General features: G+C 36.2%; 1 protein-coding gene across 2 annotated transcripts in view; it reads left to right on the top strand.

Annotated features, from left to right (window-relative positions):
- Positions 1–7,106: 7,106 nt before the first annotated feature.
- The window catches only part of FILIP1 (filamin A interacting protein 1), a 203,318-nt gene continuing 199,270 nt past the window's right edge, over positions 7,107–11,154 (top strand). The window contains exon 1 of one of the 2 annotated variants that reach the window (XM_017881125.1): positions 7,107–7,569. The gene's annotated coding sequence lies outside the window, so the exon portion shown is untranslated. The remainder of the gene's footprint in view (positions 7,570–11,154) is intronic. The other variant, XM_017881124.1, reaches the window with a different exon arrangement.

Here is an 11,154-nt window from a genome sequence, read left to right as displayed (position 1 = left end):
GATCCTCCCCACTCGGCCTCCCAAAGTACTGGGATTGTAGTCATGAACCACTGCCCCTAGCCCTCAATTATCTTCTTAATTATCTTATGACACCAATGGAATTCCATGTGACTTCTGTGTAAAGACTCAGATAGTCATAATATTAATTATATAAATAATAACTATCATTCAGTGAGTGTCTATTTATATGCCAAACAGTAAGCATTAAAGACATTTAATTATAGAAAACTTAAAACCTGTATGAAAATAGAAAGAGTGTGCAGTATAATGATTACCTGTTTCCTAGCTTTAACAACAGTCATGTGATGGTCAATTCTGTTTCGTTATACCTTCACCCACTTCTCTACCTCTCCCTACGCTGGATTTCTTTTTCTTTTTTCTTTTTTTCTCTTTTTTGTTTTTTGTTTTTGTTTTTTGAGACTGAGTCTTCCTCTGTTGCCCAGGTGGGAGTGATCTCGCCTCCCATGGATTTAAGCAATTCTCCCGCCTCAGCCTCCGAGTAGCTGGGACTATAGGCGTGCACCACCACACCCAGCTAATTTTTGTATTTTTAGTAGAGATGGGATTTCACCATGTTGGCCATGTTGGCCAGGCCAAGGGAGGTGATCTGCCCACCTTGGCCTCCCAAAATGCTGGGATTATAGGCATGAGCCACCTGTAATCCCTCCCAGCCAACACTTGATTATTTTGAAGCAAATTTCAGACATCACGTTATCTGTAAATATTTCAGAAGGTAAGGACTTGTAGGCATGATATATTTTAGATTACGTTTAATTGAAAAAATTTCACTAAATTATAACATACACAAATCATAAGTATATAGCTTGATTAATTTTCAAAATTGAACACACTGGTGTCACTAGCGAGGAACTAAACATTACCAATGCCATAGACTCTTTGCTCATGTCCACTTCGAGTCATATTCCCATCTCCTAAGGGCAACTACTATCCTGACTTCCCACACCATAGATTAGCTTTGTCACTTTTTGAACTTGAAATGTGTGGAATCATACAGTGTACTTTTTGAGTCTGGTTTCTTTCACTTAACATTTTGTTAGATTTATTTACACGGCTGTGTAGTTGTAGATTGTTCATTCTCAATGCTACTGTATGACTATACCACAATTTATTTATCTGTTCAATTGTAGAAAGCATTTAGAGTGTTTCTAGTGTTTGGATATGGTGAATAGTCGTTTTTCCATTTTAGCAGTTTTAATTGAAAGTTTTATATAAAATTATTCCTACATCTTCTCTATTGTTTCTTCCTTATATATCCCCCTTTCCCTGCTACTTGAGAAGATTGGCTTTCCCTTCAAGGGTCTGTTTTGTTGTCTTCGTCTAGTGTTAGCCCAGTGACAACCACCTTGCTGGAGTAAATGCCCACATGGACAGTGGTGCTATTAGCGTTTTCCTGCTGCACCTATTCAATGCAGATGACACAGTTTTTCCTGTGAACCTGGACTACTTTGCCAATTTGCTGACCTTTATAGTGTTCTTGCACAATCTGAACTTCATCATCCTTTCACATAGGCATGCATCTAACATTGTACTTCAGATCCAGCTCTTTGAAAAGAGGAGAAGACATAATCTTCCTGCAAATGTGGGAAGGTGCATTGAAATCCTTCTTACAGTTCTGTTTCAGTCAGAAGTCCCAAAGGGACTGGACTTCATTTTGGCTGCTTCTGCTTCAGTGATGGCTGCAAAAGGGAAAAACTGAATAGTCTTAAATTCTTTTATTAATCTTATAGAAGAGGGAAAGGTGGCTTAAGAGAGATTAAGTGATTTGCTAAGCTCACACAGGTAATAAACAAGGGAATCTGGACTTAAACTAGCTTTACCCTACTCCAGAATCAGATATCTTACTGTCTGTATTTTAAGAAAGCCCATTTTCAGAGTTAACTATATATGTGTGTGTGTGTGTGTGTGTGTGTGTGTAGTGTGTACATACAAACCTATATACTTTGTGAAGAAAATGCATTATTCTGTGTGGTTTTATGCCCAGTCACTGGCTTTCTGATTCTGTATCTGTTTCTTAGAGAATAAATGTCCCAACCTCTTATAAGAAATGGTTAAAAGTCATCCATTACAACTAAGAATTGAGTATTGAGCAAGAGTAGATCGTGACTCTGGCACAGGAAAGGAAGCAGGAAATAGTCTCAGGAGAAGGTTATCTGACCCTGTTGAAAAGTAGGATGCTTGTGATCTGTAAGTGTCTGTAGAATATGGTCCTAAACTAACTTTCAGGATTACACATGTTCTAGTAGGCTTGTCCTCCAGAGGTTGGCTTATGGGGTGTCAAAAAAACAACAACTTTTAGGATTAAGTTCTAATAACCCACTTTCAAGCACACATGCAGAGAAGTGAGAATTTTAATGTCTAATACATACATATAAGTCCTTAATTTATGGCAAAGGCAAAAATATTATCTTAGTTTATTTAAAACCTAGTTTTCTCTTTCCTGAAGCAGTTGGAAAATAAATAATTTAATATTTTATGAATATTTGTGGGTGTGACAGTACTTATTGTCAGGACAAGTATTTATTTTATTACAAATATATGTATCTATTATTATAACAGTGTTAGTGCTGTTTCTTTTAAGGTTTTATAAAATCTAAATAGAAGAATAGCTAGATTAATTGAAAATTCAAGTATCTTCAAATTGTGAAAGCTGATTATATCAAGTGTAATATAATATTATGTTGATGCCAAATAACTTACTAATGTATGATTTCCCCTACATTGTTTTTCATTTTTTCTTGTGTTGTTGGTTACATCTTTGAGAACACATAGCTCCAAAACATTTTTAAATTGTTTATCAAATCATAAACCAAAAGTATATTTTTAGAATGTAATTTTAGAATTTCATTAAGCATTAAACTCGTTCATCATAAAACATCATGCATTGCTTGTTTTAGAAACAATACTGAACAGCTCATATCCTTTGCTTAAAATAGACTTTTCTTAAAGCAATTATCTTCTTTTCAGTCCAATTTTTTCTTTTCTGGTATTCAACAGGACTTCAGTTCCAATGAATTTTTATTTTACTATGCTAATCATGAAATTATCCCATCTTTTTTTCCTGTCTCCTCCAAAACTGTTGGATTTTAAATGTATTTTTTGGTCAGAAGTATATATATTCAGGGATAGTGAAGTTCATATGCCTTAACCCTCAGTGATTGATAAGAACAGGCTACTGTGACTATTGTATGTAAGAGGCAGTTAAGTAGTTAAGAACACAAATTTTTGGAACCAGATTTACTAGTTCAAATTCTGGTCCTGCTATTTATCAACTAACATGCGACCTTGGCCAACTTATTAACATCTCTGTGCTTCATTTTTTTTGCCTGTAAAATGTGGGATAATAATAATACCCACCTCATAAAGTTATTGTGAGAATTAATTGGGTTAATATATGTAAGCCCTTAGAACTCTTTTGTGTCTGGCTAATAGTAAGTGTTACATAGGTATTTTAATTATTATCCTGAGATCTATTACTTTTCTTTGAAATTTTAACAAATTCACTTTTGGGGACCAAGGAGGGCAGATCACTTGAGGTCAGGAGTTCGAGACCAGCCTGGCCAACATGGTTGAAACCCCGCCTCAGCTAAAAATACCAAAAAAAAAAAAAAAAAAAAAAAATTAGCTGGGCATGGTGGTGTATGCCTGTGGTCCCAGCTACGCAGGAGGCTGAGGCAAGAGAATTGCTTGAACCTGGGAGGCGAAGGTTTCAGTGAACCGAGATCGCACCATTGCACTCCAACCTGGGCGACAGAGTAAGTGAAACTCTGTGTCAAACAACAACAACAACAACAAAAATTTAACAAATTCAAAATAATTAATTCACAATCAAATAATTTCCTTCTACGAATTTTTTATAGGTATCTAATGATGACCCAACTCTGTCCAGAGAGCCTGGAAGCATTTTCTGTATGCTCTATAGTTTTCTTTATCTTTTCTTTAATCTTTTATATGTTCATTTGTCATTCAGTCTTTCTTATTTATTGAACACTTACTGTGGTGCTTAGGTAGCTGGAAAAAAACAAACTGAAAAATTCTCTGGTACCGGTGAGCTTATATTCATCATCTCAAAGTGAGGCAATAAATGTTAACAGAGCATGTTTGATTGAAAACTTGTCTCATGCCACCCACCCACTACCCTCAAACATTATTAAAGTAAACATTGTTTTGAAGCAAATGTCTGTTTTTCTCTTCACTGGTATATTAAAGAACTTAATTAACTTATTAAATAACTTAACTTATTTTTGCTTTTAAAAATCACTGTGCTTATTTCAATGAACAAGGCGGGAAAATTTGATTTTAGAAATGGGTGTAGAGATAATGGGTCAATGCTCTTATTTAATTTATTTGCCTTTCCCTCCCACCCCCCCATAGCATTAGTCTATCTTCTTATTACAAACTTTCATCATGACTCATCCTTGAAGTTGGGATATTCAGCTTTATTTGTAAATGGATCATAGGTTCTCAGAATGCTCACACTTAGGGCTGTGGGAAAGGATGCAGCTGAACAGTAATACATTAACAATATGTGTTGAAACAGCAGTTCCTTGTTGACTGTATACAAAACACAAATTTCCAATAGTTCTTAGCTGCACCACTTCCTCTGCAGATTATGTCGGAAATGCTTTAGTCTGAATAATCATTCCCGGGGGGAAAAGCCTTCAAAATAAATTTACTTTATTGCCTGTGTGTGTGTGAGTGTGTATGTTAGAGAGAGAGAGAGAGAGAGAGAGAGAGAAAGTCTGATTATTGTAGAATACCGAGTCAGTCATGTACATATGCCTAGTATAATTAAAGAACATAATTTGATGATAGCAATTATATGAATATCTAATTATATGAATTATTCTGTATGCTGTGGCTTGTGACCACATTGTTTAAAAATAAACTAATAGCAACAATAGACAGCTAATCCAAAGGTTAAGGAAAACAATGGTGAGGGAATAGGTTTTCATAAAACAAAACAAAACTGAAAACTTTAATTATCTGGATAGTTATGGAAGAAATAAATCTATCACCCCTTTTTGGCCATAAGGGCAAAGGGGGTTTTTCCCCTCAGTTATCTCGACATTTGGCTACCACTCTTCTTTGATTCATTTTGGTCTGGAGATATCTGTAAAGTGAACTCTTAGTAGGGGTCAAATAATATATCCCCAGAGTTATTTTTAGTGGATTTTAACCTGGGGCTGTTGCATTTGGTGTGTGTGAGGGGAAGTGTATATATTTTCAAACAGTAATTTATCCACATCCCACCCTGACCCCCCACTTTTTTTGGAGACAGGGTCATGCTGCCCAGGCTGGAGTGCAGTGGCACAATCATGGCTCATGGCACCCATGACCTCCTGGTCCCAAGCCATCATCTCACTTCAGCTCCCCAAGTAGCTGGGACTACAGGCATGTGCTACCATGGTCGGCTAATTTTTTGTAGAGACAGGGTTTTGCTATGTTGCCTAGGCTGGCCTTGAACTCCTGTCCTCAAGTGATCCTTCCACTTCAGCCTCCCAAAGTGCTGGTGTTAGCCACTGTGCCCGGCCCCTTTGTAATTTTTTAAAAGTTCTGATGATTCTGAATTATCTCATACTTCACTTATATACTTTCTACCTCTATTAGAACCCACTTTTGGGGACTGTGAATAGATTAAGTTTCTAAAAGATCCATTAGCTCAAGAAGAGTCGGTTAATTTCACATGAGAGCTCTTTCATCTTAATAGAAGTCTTTTTTTTTTTTTTTTTTTAATCAAGGTTGGCTCAGACTCAGAAAGACTGGGTCTGAACAAATGCAATTTTACATGTATATGGTAGTAAGTACATTAAGGGAGCAGGTTGTATGCTGTCAGTGTGCCATTTGGAGTGAGAAGAACTGAGATGTTTTCGAATGGCTTGAGCAGGTGAGGGTCATTTCTTTAAAAAGAAGGACACGCACACGCTCCTGATTGAAGTGGCAAACTTTCTCAGAGACGTAGGGTTACCCAGCACATAAGCTACTTACTGCAAGTATGCAACTCTTAAAATATTACATCCACACCTTTACATATGTCCTTGGTTCATCTTCAGTTTGCATGTCAAAAAGAGGGTATCTTTAATCTGACAAATTGATCTCAGGAAGAGGGTCAACCTTTATAATGGTATTGGTGAGATTTTTGTCAGGGCCATATTCTAGTTTGTTATTCAATAATGTTTCTCTCTCTCTCTCTCTGTGTGTGTGTGTGTGTGTGTGTGGTGTGTGTGTCTCCCTTCCTATTTCACCTGTGGCCAAAAGGACCTCCCTCAGTTTCCCTTAGTGTTAATTTCACATATGTAATTAGTAAAACAGTCCCCAAAACTAGTTAAACAATTTTTAGAAAGTTTCAATCTCAGCAGATTCATACCGTTTATATTATGTAGGATGAAGCACATAAAGTATCTTGAGACATTGTTCATGTTGTGGAGACTTGAGGGTTAATGATGAGGCAAGCCTATCAGCAACCAGAGGTATCTCGTGTCCTGGATTTCCTGGAGTGTTTACCATGTGTTACTTTGAATGAATGACCTGAGTGAGGATGCTAAGATTTTCCGTCTTAACATTACTCCTTTCAAAATCATAATGTTATAGACATTCCTTTATGGTAATCTTATTTTAATAACATGCAGGTACATAGCTGGACAAAAGTCTGATGTGACTAGGTAAGTGATCTAGCTATAAATGAAACACACCAGTGTCAAAAGCTGTTTGGAAGTGATCTCGTACTCATTTTCACAACCAACAGTTGTGATACAGTTTTTTGAAACCTCCCTTTACGCAGAAGAAGTGATACACTTTTAAAAAGCATTTTTTATTTCAGAACATTTATCTGAGAGAGCCTAATTGAAAAGAATATTGCATTAGTAAATTGCTCTGCCCAAGACAACTGCTGCTCTGTTTCTCTTCACGTTTTAAAACCTAAGTCCCAAATCTCAGTCTATAGTTAAGAGCTTCAAACAATAATTACCTCTGTGAAATAAGCAGAAGTCCTTAAAAGGGTCTGTCGGTTTTCCCGCAATCTTTTACAGGGTGAGCAGCGCTGTATCCACTGATAACCCAGCTGCTTAGGAACTGAGTAAAGCCGGCTCCAAACTTCTCAGCTGTTGACAGGCTTGACTTGCTGAGAACACCAGTTAAATATAGCACCCGCGAGCTCAGCTCCTCAACATAGTCATTGCTCTGACAGTGTTGTGAAGAGAGCAGAAGAGGAGAAACCTAATCTCAGAACCCAACAACACCTAGCAACAGTTGAAAAAACTTTTAAACAAAAGTCTGGGTGGGAGATATACAACAACTTCCAATTTCTGCTGATCGGGATTTCAGGGAGAAGAAGCTGCTTTCCCCCCTCTCTACTCTGTTTCCTGCATGACTTCAGCTATTGGCTAGTTCTGGGAAAGAAAGTGGGAAAAGCTTTTTCCTCTGTATTCTTTTGAGCTGGATAGTTTTTGAGAACTCGAATCTGTCTTGGACTGTGAGACAAGCCACTGGGTTCTTCAAAGGATAAACTACCTCCGTAGAGGACATACCTTTGGTTAAAGGAGCTGCCGTCAGGTAAGACCAAAATAAATAACTACTTACTCTCTTAAGAAATATCTGTTTCCACAAGAAGAGAATTCTCTTCCATTCTGTTTTGTCTGTTTCCTTTGATTCTTCCTGTTCTACGATGTGATAGCACATTTAGAAATTATAACCATTGTGAATTATTTTAAAAGTCAGAAACATCAACTTTTCCTCAAAATCATACCGATTCCTTTTAAACACATATTTATCGTGTTTTAGTAGATATCAAAATATTTCTGCCAAGTTAATGCTCTTCGGCAGGTAACAGAAATATGACAAAGAACATTTCATATCTCATTTCACAATTGGGATGGCTAAGCAATGAAAAGGATATCTCCCCTAGAAGTAAAATAACTTTCATTTACTGAAACTAGCTAACCAGCTTGTGTGGTAAATGAGAGGAAAGTCCCGCATGGTGTTTGTATTGCTGTACTTTTTAAACCTGCTGTTGTATGTGTCTCCTTTTGCCTAATTCTCTGATTATACTGGTACACCTTGTGCTGGTTCTGACCTTGTTACACTGCAGTCACCCCGAAGGCTTCTGACTGGGCATAAAATATGCCTGGTATTAAATCACTACTCTTGAAGTTGTTGACTATAACTACTCAAGATAATGATATTTGTGTATTTTAAAAAAATAAATTAATGCTTGTGTTTAGGTATAACAGATTCTGTTTTTAAAACAATTAGAAAATATTTTCTCTTAAGTTGCATGTATGTGTGTATGAATGTGTTTACTATAGCGTGAAGGAAATCCTCCTTTCACGTGATGACATCTTGTCTCCCCTTCCATGAGTTGCCATGCAATTTTATCAGAATGCTTAGAGTAACCAATTTCATGTTGAATATGACAACTTATGGCTGTACATTGTTGATATAGTTAGTATTGACATCTGGTGGTTTGTAATTGGGCTAGATTTGCATAAAAATATTTTTCCTCTATATGAACATGATGATTTGAATAATTTTTGTAGTCTAAGGATAATATCAAAGAATTTATAGAAGCACATTTTAACTGGAATTTTTAAAGTCTATTCTATCAATGTAAAGAAAGAATTTACCCAAGACCAGTTTTGAACGTATTATTTGTTGACAAATAAGAATGTATCAGCCTTTTCAGAAAATGATCCTCTTTTAAGAAAAGCTAATTAAAGCTTATATAGCATATACTCAGGAAAATGAAACAGTGCACCCATTTCAGTGTGTATTATGTTTTATAATTCTGATTACTTGTTTATACAGTAAATAAGTGAATCACATATGATACAAATATGTACAAATAATAGTGCAAAATGCACTCTGGTAAGTTTACTATTAGAGAATGAAACTCCTGGTGCTTTAGTAGAGATGAAATATCTTTGTCTCGAAGGAGTTTGAAAAGTCAGAACTAAATGCTTTACATTGTTCTTGTTTTTGTCCTAAGAAGGGTCACTTTGTTGGCTTAAAAATGTATGTGTAAGGCAAAAATCTACCATTGATTCTAGGCATGTAATTTCTTTTGGAGTCAGTGGGACAGTGTGGCGATAACTGAGTGCAGCATTTGGCCCTGTGTGAAAGTCGTGTTTGCTTATGAAGTGAATTTTTCAGTATCATTAATTGTCTTCATTGTTGTACACTTATTCTTGAAAATCAAGAGCAACTCAGCTCAGGCTAAGCCACACGGTTTCCTCCACTACATGAACAATCAGGCTCTCCATGACAATGCAGATCTGTTCTCCTATTCACTCAAGTTCATAGTTCTGTGACATTTTGGAACTGTCCCTTTCCCCTTTACCATGAAAGTTGTTAGATTCCATTGCCATGTCTTCCACCACACTAATGCCTGTTCTCTTCATGCTAGTTTAGATTGTAACAATGCTGTTCCCTCCTACCCCTTGTTGCCATCCAAATCATCTTGCTCATGACCACGAGACTGGTTTTACTAAAGCATTGCTATGTTTGTCTATCTACTCTTCAGTTATCTTCTGGGACTTCCAGTAGCTGCCAAACACCTAGGCTGGGTATTTTGAAAACCTTCCATCATCTGGCACCTACTTAACTTTTCCAGTCTCACTACTATGACTCAAAAACAAGGTCCCTCTGCTTCAGGTATTTCAGATTATAGGCCATTCTCCAAACACATACTCAGTGAACATTTCAATACCCTAGCTTTGCCCCAGCTTTTATTCTCCCTGCCTGGAAGACATTTACTCTCTGGTCCTGTAGAAACTTTGCCTACTCTTTAAGACCCAGATCAGTCTTCCACTTTCACAATGATATTCTGGACCATACATTTTAGAAGTGATTCTTTCTAAGTTTAGACAGCTTGGTGCTCTGTTAGAATTAGGGTACTTTTAAGTAGGGTTTACCTCTTTATATTCAGAACAATTTTATGACGTCTATTAGGTGCAAGGCAGTATCCTAAGCATCACTTGGCTTTGGAGCTTCTCAGCTGCAGGCATGTTGCGGATGTTCCATTCACATTTGTGGCTCTGATATCTGATGATAAGAGAAAGTATGGATAAGTATAGAATCAAGAAAAGCAACTGTAAGTTAATAACTTTTTACTTCAGAAATTTCTCAAGGAAAGTCTTCATGGTTTTACCATGCACAGAAAAATTACAAACACTTTTAACTACACTCATGTACTTGATTGTGGAAATGATGTTGTATCTCTCAGGAATAAAATAGAAAGGGGAAATATGACAGGACTGTGTATGTATATATGCATGCATGTACACACACACACACACACACACACACACACACACACACACACACACATATCCTGTGTATCTACCTAGACCTCTAAATACTGTAACTTTTATATACTTTTGTTATCTTTTGGTGCCAGGTTCTGCTTACAGTTACTTTTGGTACAATTCATTTAAATCATGGCTCCTATTTGTGGATCATGAATTAGAATCTGGCTTTGAACAAGAAAACATTTAAATACGTTATGATCCTTTTCTGTTCTTTTCTCTTGATATTTTGAAAAGAGATATTTTCAGTGTTATCTTTAATTTCTTGTGAAAACTGTAACCTTACTGGGTGAGATAAAGCAGGAATCATACTTTCGAAGCAATTTGTTCTGTATCCACCAAAAGAAAACATTCTCTTAGTATTTATATTTTAAGATGGGCAAAGTGGTGAAATTTACTCTTTTAAATGGATATTCAGTAAGAAACCCTATGGAATTTTCCAATGAAATTTATGAAATATTTAATATGTTCATTGAGCACTGGTTTCCTTGTGATTATAATTTTATTTATTGTTTAGAAGTGAAACTTTGGGGTTTACACAGTCTAAATAATGCTACCTGTGTTTTCCTTTTTTGGCAGATGAGCATTTTTTCATAAAACATATTCTTTAAGATATAAGATTTTACACAGTTTGTTTAATCCACATTTTCATTCATTTGTCTAATCTTCCTTCTTTAAACTTGTGGGTTTTTGAAAGGTAGCACTAGGAGAAATGAGGGGGCAAGCTCGTGTTGAGATTTATCTCAACAGAAAGGTTTAAGAGAAAAAAGATTAGTTAACAATTTATTAGAAAAATGACATCTAAAAATTTGCAGTATAAAATTGTTTTTACATT

The sequence above is a fragment of the Rhinopithecus bieti genome, unplaced genomic scaffold (assembly GCF_001698545.2).
Source record: "Rhinopithecus bieti isolate Rb0 unplaced genomic scaffold, ASM169854v2 scaffold_12476, whole genome shotgun sequence".
Lineage (NCBI taxonomy): Eukaryota > Metazoa > Chordata > Mammalia > Primates > Cercopithecidae > Rhinopithecus > Rhinopithecus bieti.
Note: the sequence above shows the minus strand (reverse complement) of the source record. Positions and strands in the feature narration are given on the sequence as shown.